This window comes from Phascolarctos cinereus, unplaced genomic scaffold (assembly GCF_003287225.1).
Source record: "Phascolarctos cinereus isolate Bilbo 61053 unplaced genomic scaffold, phaCin_HiC Scaffold_726;HRSCAF=1367, whole genome shotgun sequence".
Classification (NCBI taxonomy): Eukaryota; Metazoa; Chordata; class Mammalia; order Diprotodontia; family Phascolarctidae; genus Phascolarctos; species Phascolarctos cinereus.
This window is the reverse complement of record NW_027556098.1, coordinates 312,890,567-312,908,160: the sequence shown is the minus strand read 5'-3', so window position 1 is coordinate 312,908,160 and position 17,594 is coordinate 312,890,567. Positions and strand designations below refer to the sequence as shown.

At 45.3% G+C, this 17,594-nt stretch overlaps 1 protein-coding gene across 4 annotated transcripts in view; it reads left to right on the top strand.

Annotated features, from left to right (window-relative positions):
- The first annotated feature begins 1,126 nt into the window (after positions 1-1,126).
- The window catches only part of ARAP1 (ArfGAP with RhoGAP domain, ankyrin repeat and PH domain 1), a 103,380-nt gene continuing 86,912 nt past the window's right edge, over positions 1,127-17,594 (top strand). For all 4 annotated transcript variants that reach the window (XM_078156891.1, XM_078156889.1, XM_078156890.1 and 1 more), the window contains exon 1: positions 1,127-1,233. The gene's annotated coding sequence lies outside the window, so the exon portion shown is untranslated. The remainder of the gene's footprint in view (positions 1,234-17,594) is intronic.

Below are 17,594 nucleotides of genomic sequence, written 5' to 3'. Positions count from 1 at the left end.
CTAGTTGGGCGCCCTCTAGGGGATCATCCTCCTAACACCGGCCCCATTCAGGAAAAGTCACCCCAAAGCCTGAGGAGTCCCAGTTCATGGTGAGAAACAGAGCCATTGTGCTCAGGAAGCCTCCAATTGTAGGGGAGAAGGAAAACCTAATTCCTTGGTGAGAGAGACACAGGGGAAAGTGACTTGCCCAGGGTTATGCAGCTAGCTAGTCAGTGGCAAACTGAGTGGGAACAGTGCCCCGCTCCCCACTGCTGTTCCCTGGGTCAGAGATCCTACTTTAATGTCCCCCTGTCTCCCCGGTTCCATGCTTAGGAATCTCAGATCTAGGAATGCCCACTACCCAGCTCATTCCCGCAAGTCCTTGACCCAGTCAATACACGCATTTATTAGACATCTGCTTGGGGGTTTTCACTTTTCTATGTGCCAGGCACTGTGCTAAGTGCTAAGGATATGAAGAAACGTAAAAAAGAGCCCCTGTCCTCCAGGTACTCACAGTCTAAAGGGCCAGACAACTCTACTAACAAGATATACGCAGTATAATATAGACAGGTAATTTAGCACTAGTATTAAAAGACTGGGAAAGGCATCTTGCAAGAAGGTGGGACTTTAACTGGGACTTGGAAACCAGGAAAGTCAAGAGGCAGAGCATTCCAGGCATGGGGGACAGCCAGGGGAAATTTCACGGAGTCGGAAGATGGAGACAGCGTCGCTAGATTGCAGAGTAAGGGGATGGGGAAAGGGCCAGGTAATCAAGACCCAGGAAGAACTCTGCTGTCTACCCCAACCTCAGGGTTTAGGGGACATCCGAGAGGAAGACGGAAACAGATTTAGAGCAAGGAAGGGAAACTCTTGCTTTGACTTAGAGAAGGGTAGAGACTCTTCCAAGGTCACACGGGGACTGAGTACCCGAGGCCACATTCGAACTACCCCTATGTCCAGGGCAGCGTCTCCATCTCACCGTGATGAAAGCCAGCCAGCCAGCTAGCCAGGAGAGGAAGAGACAAGACTGTGAAACAGAAAGACTCAGCCCAGACCGGCTCCGCAGGCTACAGCCTGCCCCAGAGGAGGCGGGCTCGGCCTCCCCCCACCCCCTGCTCAGCCCCGGCTCCGGCCCGGCCCCTCCCCGGGGGCGTCACGTGGGGCGGGCGGAAGCTCTGGGGGCCGGGGCTGCCGAGAGTCCGCGGAGGCACCGGGAGAGTTCGGATGCCTCGGTCCGCGCTGCGCGGGAGCCAGGTCAGTACTTCTCCCCGACCCCTGGCTCCCCCCATTTCCCCTATTGGTAAACTGAAGGTCCCATCTCCGTCTCAAGGTGTGCTAGGGTCCTGGGAGGTCACCTTTGACCCACTCCTCCCCCTCCCACTGGTTGTTTTATCCTGCCCCCAGACTCTGAGGAGGCGGGTTGGGGGGTTGGCTTGGGAGCTAAAGGCGGTGGGGCAGAGAGGTAGGCTCTAGGCAGCCCAAGCCAGAAAGGCTTCCTGGAGGTAGTGTCCCAGGGCTACGGGGAGAGGGGCTCAGGGAGTCCTGAATGGGGAGTCAGGCCACTTGCATTCTACCCCACGCTTGGATCCTAACTCGAGGTACGAGCTTAGGGTCTGTCAGTTCTCCCCTTTGGGTATTACTTTCTTCATCTATAAAATGAGATACATTGGACTCTGATCTCCAAGTGTCCTTCCAGCTCTGATGGTCTGTGGCCCCCTCTGTGCCCCAGGAAGAGGGATCTGCCGCCCCTCACTCACCTTAGCGAGGGGAAGACACACCGAAGTCCTTGGGGGCCGGGTTGGAGGGATCGGGAGCCATGAGTGGATGCTGGGAGCTCCTTAGGAGCAGACTGAGTGCCGCCTGAGTGAGCCCGCCATCAGGCTCTGAGCTCTGTTTCTGCAATGAGCAGCTCAGATTTGAGGGAGCTTAGGCCAGGAAGCTTCCTGGAGAGGTATCCAGGAGCACTGTGGGTCCCAACGAGGCACCAGGATTGGGGTGCTTCTTGGTACTGTCGCTGGCTTCTCTGGGTTAGCAGAATCTTCCTCTTTTCTCTGAAGAGTGAGTCTTCTATGCAGGCAAGTGGCTGGGGCAGCTAGGACAGCTTTAGTTCAGAATGGGGTTGAGGGAGATCTGAAGCCCAGGCATTGAAGGGCCCTGACCCAGACAGGGCCTTGGAGTGGTTAGAAAATGCAAAAAAGCAGGTGGTCCAGAAAGCAGACTTTGGGAATCTGTGTGATTGTGTAGAGATATCTCAGACCTGAATCAGGAGACCTGGGTTAAAGTCCTGTCTCTGACTGGTACTGACCATATGATGTGGGCCAAATTTCTTATCTGTCTCTGGGTCTCAGTTTCATCATCTGTAAAATGGGGGCTATAATGCTATAACTGTTGTAACTGTCTACCTCATAGAGCGGTTGTGAGGAAAGTTTTTAGATGTCAGATGTCAACCTTAAGGTGCTATAGAAATGGGAACAATTATGGTTTAACCTGGATGGGGCCCCAAACTCAGGACTCAGGGCCCACTAAGGTGCCATTATCAGCTGGCTTCTTATGTGGGGCAACTGGGAATCACTGTAAGCTTGCTAAGGGTCCCTGAAGCCCAGGAAAGAATCTAAACCAGACTTCTTGGCCCGGTATTCCAGGCTTCCAAAGGTCCTCCCTATCCTTCCTTTCCAGCCCTCTCTTCCTTTGTGGTCTCTGTCCATTCTGGCTACCCTCCTTGGCAAGGGTCAAGTCTCTTTTCCCCTCTGTGCCTTTGCCTAAGCTGTTTTTCCTGCTCTGTAGGCATGCTTCTCATTCCTCATCCTGACTCAGGTCAAATACCCCCCCCCACCTCCAGGAAGGCATCCCTAACCTCCCATGTCCACTTTGATTCTTCCCTCTGTTGGGTCCAGGTTTTTTTTCTTGTCCTGTTCTGACTGTTCCTGGCATGTGAATTCTGTCTCCCTCATAGACTATGATCTCCTTGAGGGTAGGATCTGGACTGACTTATCCTTCCTCCATCTCCCCCACAGTGCCTGATTTTTGGAGAGAGTTGATGCGAGAGGGGAGCATAGAGACACTCGGAGGAGGTGGTGACCTATCCTGTTGGCCGGGATTTGGATCTGAACCTTTCTCCATTCTCTGCCTTGCACCCCTTTGTCCTCAGCTCTCCAGCCCTGACACTACCCCCCCCCCCCTTCAGTTGGCCCTTCATTCTCTAGGACACTAGACCATGGTGGGCCTGAGTGGCTGGGACTTGTGGTTGGCTCCTCTCTGTTCCCCTGAGGAGGCTTAGGGCCCTAAGGAAAAGAAGGCCCTCAGAGAGCCAGCCAGAGGGGAGGGGGAGTTTCTGGGCTCAGTTCAAGGCCCCCTCCCCCCCCCCGACCCTGGGGGGACCCAGAGCTCCAAGCAGTCCAGGCCCAAGGAACAAGTGGCTTCTGTTCTGAGAGAGGGGGAGGGGGAAGGGGGCTGGGCTCCTGGCCCGTGCAGCCGCTGACCTCAGGACACAGCCGCCCGTCACCACAGGGGGCTGACTCGCCTTCATTTCTCACCCAGGCCTCTTAACCCTTGGAGCCCTGGAAGAACCTACCATCTGGCCCTGGTGTAAATGGTCTCTGGCCTCAGTGACACTCTGGTCTGAGGGGGCTGGCTCTACCCTGCCCCCTCCAGGCTCTGAGGCCTTAGAGAGCAGGGAGAGCTTGCAAGAGGCAGAGTTATCCTAGGGCCAAGAGGTCTGGAGATTCTTATGTCTGGGGTGAGAAGAGGCCACACTGGAGCAGTGCTAAGCCTCCATAAGAACCCTTTTCCACTCCCCTAAAATTTGAAGGCCTCCCCTTTAGATCACCCTCAATCCAACCTGTGGCTGTTTGTGCATAGTGATTTGTATTATTAGCATTAGATGGTAAGCTCCTTGAAAGCAGGATTGTTTTTGTCTTGCTTTGAATTGCCATCACTTAGCACCAGTGCCTGGCACACACTAAGCATTTAATAAATGTATGTCGACTGACCCATAACTTGACTGTTGCAGAATAGGGAAAGGGCCAGGATCAACATCCGGCACTTCATTAGTGAGGGTTGGCAGTATAGTAGAGTGCAATTACTGCTGTTTTTCAGGTGAGGAATTGAGGAGGTTAATTCCAAGTCCAAACTAGGAAACCAGGGTCTTCTCTGTCCCAGCCTTTCTGCAGGGGGAGAGGCGGGGTTTGCACAAGTCAGTTCTCTTCCTTAGACCTTATTCCCCCTCCTCTGTAAAATGATGGAGGTATTGGATTAGCCTAGAAGATCTACCAGAATGTCCGAGCCAGAAGGAGAGTCAGGCCATCCTGTCTGACTTGGCATCTGAGCAGGAATCCCCCCTACGCATCAACAGCAAATGGTCATCTAGTTTTGGTTGAATGCCCCTTTTGACGAGGAGCTAGCTCATCACCTTCCAAGGTAGCCCATTCCACTTTGCCATAGCAGTCATTGTTACAGTGTTTTTCCTTATATCAAGCTTCATATTGCCCCTTTGTAACTTCTCTTTGTAACTGCCTTTACTTCCGGCAGAATAGCTCTAATCCCCTTTGCCAGTGAGAATATTTGGTGAGCCTCAGTCTTCTTTACTAGTCTCTTTTTTGGGGGTGGTGAGGAAGGCTGGTGGTCAGAATTTGCCTGCCCTGTGGATTTCTGCCCCTACATCCTTAGGAGTTCTGGGGCCCTCCTATGTGGGCACAGATGGGGCAGAGTCTAAGAGCTAGGCTGCTGGTTTCCTCACTTTGACCAAAGATCTGTTTCCATTTCTCAGATACGTGGGCACAAAAGCTATGGTCCTAATCTTTCTTAAGGGGCTGTCCACTTTAGGCAGCATTTCTAACAGTAACACTTCCTAATGGATCATTGCATTACCTGTACTTTCCTGAGCTCACAAGCCTGGGATCCCCTTGGAATTATTCCAACTGAAGCATTTTGACTTCACTAGTGACCTTAGAGCATTAGACACAGTCCAGAGGCCCTTAGGTTTACCCCCACTGTGGTAGTTCCATTGGGGGCCCTTGGGAAGCTGAACCCCCTCACTGAGCCCTAAAGCCCAGGGAGGATTCTTCATTCTACCTTTGATTGAGGTAGAAATAGGGATGGAATTGACCAGGGCTTGGCCTTCAATGTTTAGTCCAGAGATGCCAACTGGCCTGGGGTGGGGAGTGGCAGGGAGAGGGGTTGTAGATGATGTGGCTTCCCCAAGCCTAGCTCATGTCACTCAAGGCCTCAAGGTAAAGAGTTGGGGGTGAAGTGTGAAAAGCAGCTTCCTTCCTCTGCTGAGGGTCAGGATGATATGCTAGGGACAGAGGCTTGATTCAGTTCTTCAGGCATTTTTTTAGGCACCTACTGTGTGTCTAATTGTTCATCTACAGAAATAAAATGACAAAGTCTCTTGCTTCAGGGGGCTTACGTTATTACAGGGAATGCATCATGTACAAAAATACTTGTTTTATGTACAGAAATGCCTGTATTACAAAGAAGAATGAGATCAATGTAAAGGAGAGAGATTCATGAGAAGGGCTATGAGAAATGTGAGGTGGGAGAGATTCCTTTCTTTTTTTTTCTTTTTGAATCAGGATATTACATTTTATTTCCTATTCAGAAATAATAGAAATTTTTGTAATCACTCCCCCCAAAACCATCAAATAAATTCAATACAAACCAAGAAACATTTGTTAAGCCCCTTCTTGCATTTGGAGCACCATACAAAGACTAATGAATGGGGATATCTATATCTATCTATCTATCTATCTATCTATCTATCTATCTATCTATCTATCTATCTATCTGCTTGTAGAGGGAGTTACTCTCTGATCCTGCAGCTTGGAAATTTCTCAGTTTTTTAGAGTTTCAGTACTCTGTTGCAGTAAGGTGGAAAACACAGTCCACTAAAATTAATAAACACACCACACTAGTCTATGTACAGTGTTTTGAACCTGTAGCCCACTGCTTCTGCAAAGAGAGGGAAGGAGGTGTAAGTTTGTCATTAAAAAAAATTAAATTAAAAAAGAAAAGTTTATCATTTTTTTCCTCCTGAGCCAAGTGTGGTCATATAATTATATATACAGTGTCTAGTTTCAAGTGTTTTGGGTTTTTTTCCACTTACATTGTTGAAGTCATTGTGTAGGAAGAGACCACGTCTTTCTGGAGCTAGAAGCCAGATGGGGAAGGCTTCTTGGAGGGTCATGTCACCTAAGCTAGACCTTGAAGGGAGTGATAGACCTTGGTAGAACTGGGAGGTGGGCTCTTATTGGAATGAATTGGGCTCCAGAGGTGGGATGAGCAACATCCTGGAGATGAGACAGGATGAGATGAGGTCTGGGAACACAAAAATAATCCGATTTGGCTGGAACAAAGACCACGTGAATGGGAGTAGTGTGAGGAAGCCTTGCCAGGTAGATTGAAGCTTAGCAGAAGGCCTTGAGTGCCACACTAAGGAGTATGTATACTTTGTCCAGTGGAGAGCCATTGGCAAATTTTTGATGAGGGGTGACATGGTCTGATCTGTGTATTAGGAAGATTACTCCGGCAGTGTGTGGAGGATTGGGTAGGAGAAGGGAAGAGATTGGAGGCATTCTGATGGCTGTGTGAATGGAGGGGAAGGGATAGATGTGAGAAGGATTGATAAGGGAAAGTCTACAGATTGGGCAGTCAATTAGATTGGGGGGGAAGGAGGAAGAATTAAAATTGAGAGGTGGGGGAAGATGATGGGTTAAGTTTTAAATGTATGTTGCCTTTGAGGTGGGGGATGTCTTTTTGGGCTTTTGAAAATGAAGAGCTAGAGCTCAGGAGACAGATCAGGGCCAGATTGAATTTATGGGTCATCTGCATGGTGATGATAATTGAATACATGGGAATGGATGAGATTAGCAGGAGAGGGAACAGCAGAGGAGAACGGAACCAGAGCTGGGGACACCCACAAAGAGGCAGTTAGAGGGAGAAGGTGAATCAGTGAGGTGTGCTCAGGCAGCTTAGAGGAGAACCGGGAGAGAGTGTGGCGTCTCTGGAGCTGGATGAGGCTAGGGTACAACGGGAACACCAGATACTGCAGAGAAATCAAGGGGGAACCACTAAACAAAGACTGTTAATGAGGTTTAACAATGGGGATGTCTTTGGTGACCTTAGAGCTAGTGGTTTTAATAGAGTTAGGGATTAAAATCTGATTGCAAGATATTTAGGAATGAGTGAGTGGGAGAAGCAGAAAAGTAGAAAGAAGACAGTGGTGGAAGTAGAAGCAGCCAATGTACACTCTTCTTTGCAGAGTCTTGGGCTACATAAGGCCAGAGAGAGGGGACAGAAGGCTTGAAAGAAATGGGTGAAAGGTTGCCAGGAGAGAGGTTGCAGGTCGAAGGCACCAGGGGGACCACCCTTCTGGTCCTCCACCTGTCTTACCACTCCTCACTGGTTAAACTTGAGGAGTTCAGAGCTCATTTGTAGGCAGAAGAAAAGGCTCCACTACTAATAATTGTTCAGTCATTTCTTTTTTTTTTAATTTTTTTAATTTTTAGGCAATTGGGGTTAAGTGACTTGCCCAGAGCTAGTAAGTGTCAAGTATTTAGTCTGAGGCCGGATTTAAACTCAGGTCCTACTGACTTCAGGGCCGGTGCTCTATCCACTGTGCCACCTAGCTGCCCCTTGGTCATTTCAGTTGTGTCTGACTCTTCATAACCTTATTTGGGGGTTTCTTGGCAAAAATATTGAAATGATTTGCCATTTTCTTATCCAGCTCACTTTAGAGATGAGGTAACTGAGACAGACAGGGTTAAGTGACTTGCCCAGAGTCACACAGCTTGTAAGTATCTGAGTTCAGATTTGAACTTGGATCTTCTTGACTCCAGGCCCAACTCTTTATCTACTGCACCACTTAGCTGCCCCTATATTTATAATAGCTCACATTTATATACAGTGCTTTAAGATTGGTGAAGCATTTTACATACATTATTTATTGAATCTTCATACCAGTTTCTTGAGGCAGGTGCTATTATGATCCTCGTTCTACAGCTGAGAAAACTGAGTCTCAGAGAGGTTCAGTAAATTGCTGACCAGTGCTATATAACTATTTCACTGTGTTGCCCTCCAACAGAGAGAGATTAATGATGCAGGAGAGAGAGATAGCAGATAATTGATGGACCAGGGTCCTAGAAGAGGTATTAAGGGCCCAAGAGGCAGAGTTAGTCCTGGTAGCCTTCACTTCCTCATCCTCTGAGAATAGAGAAGAGAGAATAGCTGGTGAGGACCTGGTGAGTTTTGAGGTGTTGAGGAAGAGAGATGCAAGGATTCACATCAGGAATCCCAGGCCTTCTCTGCACAAGAGGAGGTGAAATCTTTTCTTGAGGAAGAAGCCAGGATGGAGGTGGGGGCTTGAGGGAGAAAGATCATAGATTCAGATCTAGAAGAGTTCATAAAGGCCATTTAGTACAGCCCTCTGATTTTATAGATGAGGAATCTGAGGCAATGACATGGTCAAATGGCACACTTTTGGTCACGTGGCTAGTAATTGTCAGAGGCCAGATTTGAACTCAGGTCTTCCTGACTCTGGGTGGAGGGAGGTAAAGGTTTGGAAAACCTGCTGCACTGGGTTGTTGGGCTTACCTGTCTGTGGGGCTGTGACATTCCTCACTCCTCACTGTCCTCTCATACGCTCCAGAATTGCACTCCTTAGCCTCAACAGATCCCAAACTGAACTCATCTTTACCCCTAGACTTCTTCCCCTGTTTGTAACTTTGAGGCCATTTTGAATTCTTCCCTTTCCCTCAGTGTTTCATGTTTAATCAGTTAATTTTGTCTTGGTAATTCTGCCTCTGTGCCATGTCTCAGATAGGCTCCCACCAGTCTGTTTCTACTACTGCACCACTAGCCCAGCCCCTCATTGTCCCATGACAGGGATGTCAGAATGGTAAAATGGAAAGGTTTCTGTCAAAGGACATGGATTCAAATTCTGCCTCTGACGCTGACCCCTTGTGTGATCTTGGGTAGGTCACAACTTTCTCGGGCCTCAGTTTTCTCATGTAAAATGGGGGAGTTGCACTAGTGGCTTCTGAGATCCTTTCTAGCTCTAGAACTATGGTCTTGTGGCCTTCCAAGACTATTGCAGTAGACCCCTATTTAATATAGTTTTCCCACCTCCACTTTCTCTTCTTCAATCTCTCCATCATACCACTGCTTTTCTACTCACATAACCACTCCCCTGGGTACAGGCCCTTGTCTACTTTGTGCCTGGGCTATTTGCAGTAACCTGCTGGTTGGTCTTCCTGCCTCTAGTTTCTCCCCTCTCTAGCCCATCCTCCATTCAGCTGCCAAAGTGATCTCCCTAAAGTGAAGCTGTGACCCTGTCACTCCCCTACTCAATAAACTCCGGTGGCTCCCTATTTCTTTTTTTTCTATTATTTTAAATATTTTTTCCTAATTACATATAAAATTTTTTAACATTTCTTTTGTAAAGATTTGAGTTTCACACTTTTCACACAAATAAAATCAGATCTAAATACTTGGAAAAACATCAGTTGCTCATGGGTAGGTTGAGCTAATATAATAAAAATGACAATCCTACCTAAGCTAATTTACTTATTCAGTGCCGTACCAATCAAACTACCAAAAAATTATTTTATAGAGTTGAAAAAAATAATAACAAGATTCATTTGGAAAAACAAAAGGTCCAGAATATCAAAGGAACTAATGAAAAGAAATGCAGGGGAAGGTGGCCTAGCAATTCCACATCTTAAATTGTATTATAAAGCAGCAATCATCAAAACTGCTTGGTACTGGCTAAGAAATGGGGAGGTGGATCAGTGGAATAGGTTAAATATGCAAGACACAGTAGTCAATGACTATAGTAATCTATTATTTGATAAACCCAAAGACCCCAGCTTCTGGGATAAGAACCCACTCTTTGAAAAAAACTGCTGGGAAAACTGGAAAAGAGTATGGCAGAAACTAGGCATAGACCCAAACCTCGCACTATATACCAAAATTAAGTCAAAATGGGTTCATGACTGAGATATAAAGGCTGATACCATAAGTAAACTGAGAGAACAAGGAATAGTTTACCTATCAGATCTATGGAGAACAGAGGAATTCATGGCCAAACAGGAGACAGAGAACATTATGAAAAGCAAAATGGATAATTTTGATTACATTAAATTGAAAAGTTTTTGCACAAACAAAGCCAATGCAACTACGATTAGAAGGAAGGTAGAAAATTGGGAAAGAATTTTTATAACCAGTCTTTCTGATAAAGGCCTCATTTCTAAAATATATAGAGAATTAAGACAAATTTATAAGAACACAAGCCATTCCCCAATTGATAAATGGTTAAAGGATATGAGCAGACAGTTCTCAGATGAAGAAATTAAAGCCATCTATAGTCATATGAAAAAATGCTCTAAATTGTTATTGATTAGAGAAATGCAAATCAAAACACTCTGAGGTACCACATCACACCTATCAGATTGGCCAACATGACAAAACAGGAAGATGATAAATGTTGGAGAGGATGTGGGAAAATTGGAACGCTAATACATTGTTGGTGGAGTTGTGAAATGATCCAACCATTTTGGAGAACAATTTGGAACTGTGCCCCAAAGCTACAAAAACGTGCATACCCTTTGATCCAGCAATAGCACTTCTAGGGCTGTATCCCAAAGAGATCAAACAAATGGGGAAAGGACCCACATGTACAAAAATATACATAGCAGCTCTTTTTGTGGTGGCAAAGAATTGGAAATTGAGAGGATGCCCATCCATTGGGGAATGGCTGAGCAAGTTGTGGTATATGAATGTAATGGAATACTACTGTGCTATAAGAAATGATGAACAGGCTGACTTCAGAAAAACCTGGAAAGACTTATATGGTCTGATGCTGAGTGAAGTGAGCAGAACCAAGAAGACTTTGTACACAATAACAGCCACGTTATGCAACGACTAAGATTGTTAAACTGAACCTTTCTCAGCATTATGAGGATCTAAGACATTTCCAGAGGCCTCTGGATGGATAATGCTGTTCACATTCAAAGAAAGAACTATGGAAGTCAAACCGCTCTCACTTAATTTTACCTTCTGTTGAGTTTTGTTTCCTCTTTCTGATGGTTCCTCGTATTGATTTTAATTTTTACTTACAACTTCACTAATGTGAAAATATATTTAATGGGTATATAAATGTAAAGCCTATATCAGATTGTGCACCGTCTTGGGGAGGGTGGGGGGGAGGAAAAGGGAGAAAAATTTTCAACTCAAAAGCATATGGAAAAAATAAAAAAATTTAAATTAAAAAAAAAGATTTGAGTTTCAAATTTCCTCTTTCCTTCCCTCCCTTCCCCTCTCCTTGAGAAGGCAAGCAATTAAATTGTACACAGGTTGTAGTACAATATGTTTTGTTGTACAAAACATATTTCCACATTAATCATGTTGTGAAAGAAAACACAAGCCAAAACAAACAAACAAACAAAGCCAAGAAAAATAAAGTAAAAAAAGTATGCTTTGATCTGCATTTAGACTCCCCTTAGTTCTTTTCTCTGGAGAAAGATGGCATTTGTCATCCTGAGTCCTTCAGAATTGTCTTGGATCGTTGTATTCCTGAGAATAGCTATCATTTAGGGTTCATCATACAGTGTTTGCTGTTACTGTGTACGAGCGTTCTCCTGGTTCTGCCCACTTCCCTTTGCATCAGTTAGGGTAAGTCTTTACAGGTTTTTCTGAAATCGTCCTGTTCATCATTTCTTCCCCTTCCCCCACTTAATAGCATTTTTTAATTTTTTCCAATTACCTGTAAAGATAGTTTTCAACATTTTTGTAAGATTTTGAGTTCCAAATTTTTCTCCCTCTCTCCTTTTCCTCTGCCCTCCCCAAGATGGCAAACAATCTGATATGTTACAATTATGTTAAACATTTCCACATTAGTCATGTTGTGAAAGAAGAATTAGAACAAAAGGGAAAAACTACGAGAAAGAAAAAACAAAAAACAACAAAAAGTGAAAATAGTAAGCTTCGATCTGCTTTCAGACTCCATGGTTCTTTTTCTGGATATGGATAGCATTTTCCATCATAAGTTTTTTAGAATTGTCTTGCGTATTGTATTGCTGAGAAGCTGGTCACCATTTCTTATAGCACAATAGTATTACATAACAATTATATACCACAGCTTGTTCAGCCATTCCCCAGTTGATGAGCATCCCCTCAATTTCCAATTTTTTTTTGCCACCACAAAAGGAGCTGCTGTAAATATTTTTGTACATAGAGGTCCTTTTTTTTTTTTAATTCTCTCTGGGATACAGACCTAGTGGTGCTATTGCTGGGTCAAAGGGTACGCCTGATTTTATAGTGGCTCCCCATTTCCTCCAGGAGTAAGTATAAATTCCTTTTTTGACTTTTTAAAGATCATCTTCAGAAGCTGGGCCTTTCCTACCTTACCATCTTCTTCCTCTCCATGCACTCAGTGATCCCAGTGACTCTGTCTTCTTGCTGTTTCTCATATTGTGACCTTCCGTCTCTTGACTCCATCACTTTCACGACTGTCCCTGGTGCCTGGAATGCTCCTCCCTCACCCTCTCACTGTTGTCTCCTCACTTCCCTCAGGACTAGTTCAAATCCCACCTTTTGTAAAAGGCCCTCACTGCTCTTCCTCCCTTCCCCCCACGGCTAGCGCCTTCCTCCCTTTTATACTGTAAATGTTTATTGATTGATTGATAAATATCTTGTATGCAGATAGTGGCTTACATGATATCTCCCCCATTGGAATGTGAGCTTCTTGAGGGCTGGGACCCCATTTTGGCCTTTCTTTGTATCCCTAATGATTAGTAGAGGGCCTGTCACATAGTAGGCAGTTAATAAATGCCTGTTTACTGACTGTAAACACCTGATCATTTCATTCCTCGGGTCAGTATCTTATCTCCCTTCTAGACCACTTGCTCCATGGAGGGAGGGACCAAGTCTTGTCTAAACTTTTTAATCTTCCTTGTGCCCAACATAAAGCACTGCACACAGTAGGTACTTAATATGTTTATTGTATTGTATTCTACTTTATCTTTCCAGATTCTCATTTCCTAATATGGAAAAAGAGAATAATAATGATTTTTTTTCTTGTATCATTATCTTGGGTCATTTTGTTTATTATTTCCTTTTAAACATTTAATTGTTATTGATATTTTTGTTTCAGCATACCTTCATCTTTGAATGTGGCCCTCTGTCCTCCTCTACCTAGGCAGATATGCCTTGTAACAAAGAACAAAAAAAGGAAAGAAAAAGCCGCCCAATAAAATTAATCAACTAACATATCAACCGGGTGTGATAGTATATGCAGTGTTCCACACCCATAGGTCCCCACCTCTGCAATGAAGAAGAGAGGAAGGTACATTTTCTTAGCTCTTCTTTAAGGTAAAGCTTGGTTATTATAACTGACCAGCATTCAGTTTCTTTTTTTTTATTTAATTGTTCCTTCCATTTGCATTATTATAGTCATCATGTATGTTGTTTTCCTGGTTCTATTTCTTTCACTCTGCATCAGTTCATATAAATCTTCCTTAGTTTCTGAATTCTTCATAGAGAATAACAGTTCTCTCACTGCCTACTTATCCTACAGTACTCTGACTAGAAAAGTACGTGAGGATGGTAAATCCCTACAAAAAATTAGAGCTACCAGCTCAGCTCCTTCCCTTTTTTGCTGTTTGCCTTCTGGGTCTTGGTCCTTGAGTCCTGAAGGAAGGCAGCCAGGCTCAAGCCTCAGCTCTGCCACTGACTTACCGAGCCTTGGCTATGTCCCTTTCATTCTCTGGGCCTTTGTTTCGCCATCCGTAAAATAAAGGTGTTGTTTTAACTGGCCTTTTATCCTCTTTTCAGTCTTTTAGGCTGTGATCCAAGGTCCTGGCTCAAGGGCCTCTTCCAGTATCAGCCCCGTTCCCGATCCAAGTCGGGGGTATGTGGGTGAAAACTAGTTGGACAAGATTAGTGAGATTGTGGGTGGGGAGAGAGGCTGAAATCATCTCTCTGGGGGAGGAGGACATTACCTATGAGTACTGTAGGAGAGCGTAGGTCTCCAGGACAGGAGGACTTCTGGGGAAGAAGGAAGGGCCTTCCCCCTTCCACCTCTGCCTTCTATCCGCTGCTGTGAGCCCTCCTTCCTCAATGCTGATTTAGAATTCTTAGCTTCCTTCAAGGCTTCCTGGCTGTAGGAAGCCTTCCTTGATCCCCCCCTACCCCCCACCCCAGTTGTTAATGTTCTCTCCCAAGAGTCTTGCTCTCCTTTTTTTTTTTTAGAGAAGTTAATTTGCCCAAGGCCATACAGGCATCAAGTGATGGAGGCAGAATACAAACACAGGTCCTCTAACTCTAAAGACAGGCTCTTTATATTGTACCATGATACCATCTCTTATTTTTCCTTGACCACCCAGAAGGTGTTCATACAGAACATTATTAGAATATAGGCTCCTTGAGGGAAGGGGCTGTCTTGCTTGTTTGTACTTGCGTCACCTGGACTTAGCAAATAGTAAGTATTTCATAAATGCATATTCATTCATTCATTCATTTGTAACACAGTCTAGATGTTCTTGCTGCCCAGCGTCAGGTGTTTCAGAACCTCGAACAGTTACCCTGTGCTTCTGACCTTTGCCTTTCACTGGCAGAAGCCTGGAGTCCACATCCCAGAGGGACTTCCACAATATGCCCCCACTCTGGGGTGTAGTTTGTATAGACTTGTAAATGGTACCTGCTTGTGTGGAGACAGAGACTTGGCTCTTCCTGGGGATCTGCCCTGAACTTTGGGGATTGTAGCCAGGTGGTCCAAGGCATGGCATGCTAGATGATCAAGTGGGATCTAAGGCTGGAATTAGAGTCAGGGTGACCTGAGAACAAAGCCTGCCTCAGATACTTCTTTGCTGTGTGACCCTGGGCAAGTCACTTCACCTCTGTCTGTCTCAGTTTCCTCATCTGCAAAATGGGGACAATAATAGCATCTACTTCAGGATTGTTAGGCTCAAATGAGATAATATCTGTAAAGTGCTTTGCAAACCTTGAAGTGATATATAAATATTACCACCACCACCACCATTATACTGACCTATAGATGGTTATTCCCCTCCTGGCTCAGACTCCTTACCTTCTGTACTGGCTGTCCCCCGTGTCTGGAATCTTCTCCCTTGTCACATCTTCCTCTTGGTTTCCTTCAAGATTTAGTTCCCATGCCTGCCACCTTTTGTAGGAAGCCTCTTCTAGTCCCCCCCCCCCCAGTTCCTAATGCCTTGTGTTTATTTTGTACTGTGTATACTTATAGATGGACGTGTTGTACATAGAGTATAAGTCCCCGAAGGGTAGGCATTATTTCATTTTTTTTGGTCTTGATATCTCCAGTGCTTCACACACAGTAGGCACTTAAATGCTTCTTGGCTGATTGATTATGGCATGGGGCTAGCTAGATGGTGTGGTTGATAGAATTGTGGTCGATAAAATTTTGGACCTTGAGTTAAGAAAGCCTGAGTTCACATACTGACTCGGACACTTAAGAGTTCTGTGACCCAGGGCAAGTCATGTAACCCCTCTTAGCCTCAGTTTACTTACCTGTAAAATAAGGACAATTACAGCACCCTCCTCCCAGGGTCATTGTAAGGATCCAGTGAATTAAGAGTTGTACAGTACTACATTAATGCTAGCTATTATTAATATTAAGATAAAAGTGACAACACAAGTGGTAGGTCTTTGTGACTGGAAGAGAGGCAACATGAGGGAGCTGAATGAGCACAGGGCTTGGAATTCTAGCCCCTGGCCCCTCAGATGTTGTGTGACCTTAGCTAGCCTCTTCCCCTTTTCTCATCTTTGCAGTAAAGATGGCAGACTGAATGATTTCTGAGGTTTTTTTTTTTCCAGTTCCAGCATTCAGTATTTGATAGAATATAAGCTCTGTGAGAGCAAGAACTGATTCATTTTTTTTTTGCCTTCGATTTCCTAGCACTTAGTACACTACCTGGCATACAGTAGGTGCTTAATCATTGCTTGTTGGATGGTTGATTTCAGGTGCTCTGTAGCTCTCACATTTTATGTTCTGGGGCCCCTTCCAGTTCTGATGGCCTATGACCCATGTTTTCTTTCAGCTGTGACAATCTATCTTTTTGTGAACTTTACCACTTCCCCCTGGCCCCTTGTTTTTCCATTTTGGGGGATAGTGGTCTGGAGGCCAGGGGGAAGGAAGAGTAAAAAGCCCAGAGTCTGGGCTCAGGCTAGAGATAAAACTAGGTTCTGTCTGTCCAGGACCAGAGACAGTACCTGGTTGATAGCTCCATGGTTAGTGAACATGAGGCTTGGGAGCCATGTTTATCTTGGAGTACCAACCAGCTAACAAGCATTTATTAGATGCCTACTGTATGCCTTGTACCTGGGATGCAGAAACAGAAATGAGATGAAGTCTGCTGTCAGAGAGTTTACATTCTATGAGACTCGGCTCCCATCAGCTCCCAGGGCCTCCCAAGTGGGAAGTGGAGGAAGGTGAGGTTGCAGGGAACCATTCATGCATGGGTGAGTCTTGACAAAGCTTGTGTATAATAGAAAGGAAGACAGTCATAATAATAACAGCTCCCATTTCTATACTAATAATCTGAATCATTAATAAGAATGAGACTCAACATTGATGTGCCAGTTTGAGGTTTACAAAATGCTTCCAGGACTTTATTTTATCTTTAATTAATTCCCTAAATGAGGTGGTAGAAATATTTGACGGAGAAGGAGACCAAGGCTTGGAGAAGGGAAATGACTGGCCCAAGGTCACATAAGCAGCCAAGCTGGGTCTGGATCTTCAGTCCTCTGATTCAAAAAACCAGGGCTCTTTCTAGTCTTTGGTCGCCTCTCATCAGGGACAAGGGCCCCAGTAATGGCACCATCACCTGCTCCAGTCAATGGCCTCAAAACCCACTTTTGCCATCCCGAGGGTTCCTGGTGGTGGCGGGGGTAGGATTGGGAGGGGGAGAGAAACTGGAGCAGTTGTGGATGATGTTCTTAGTTTGGACTTTGGGGGGTGGGGAACAGCCCAAACCAGGTCCCCTCATCATCCCTATTCTGGACAGGGACCAAGCGTCAGGTGGTGTGAGGGATCTTGGCCTCGGGATCAGAATCCTGAGTTCTAGTCTCTGCTCCCTCCCTGGCTTGTGGTGTGACCTTAGGGGAGGTCTTGACTTCTCTTTCTGTAGTGACATGAGGTAAACTCCAAAGTCCCTAAGATTCTCAGTTTGTCTGCCTTTTAACCCAGACCCTTGGAGAATTTGGGATTTCTGCTGAAAACTTTGCCTGAAAAAAATCGAGGCCATTTGATGAGAGCTCTCTCTTCTCCTGTCCTCTTCGTGTCACATCACTTGGATTCTTTCTGACACCATCTCCCCTTTTACTCTGTCACACATGAAGAGGTAGCCTTTCTCCTTACCAAGGGACACCCTTGTCCGTGCACAAGCCGTCCCATTCCATCCTTCTTCTTCTAGCAGATTGCTGTCTCTGTCATCCTCACTTTCCCTAATCTTCAGTCTCTCCCTCTCTGCTGACTGCTTCCCAATTGCCTACAAACCTGCCTATGTTTCCTCCACCCTCAAAAAACCCACACTTGATCTGTCCATCCCCAGTAGCTATTGTCTCATATCCCTTTTCCCTTTCAA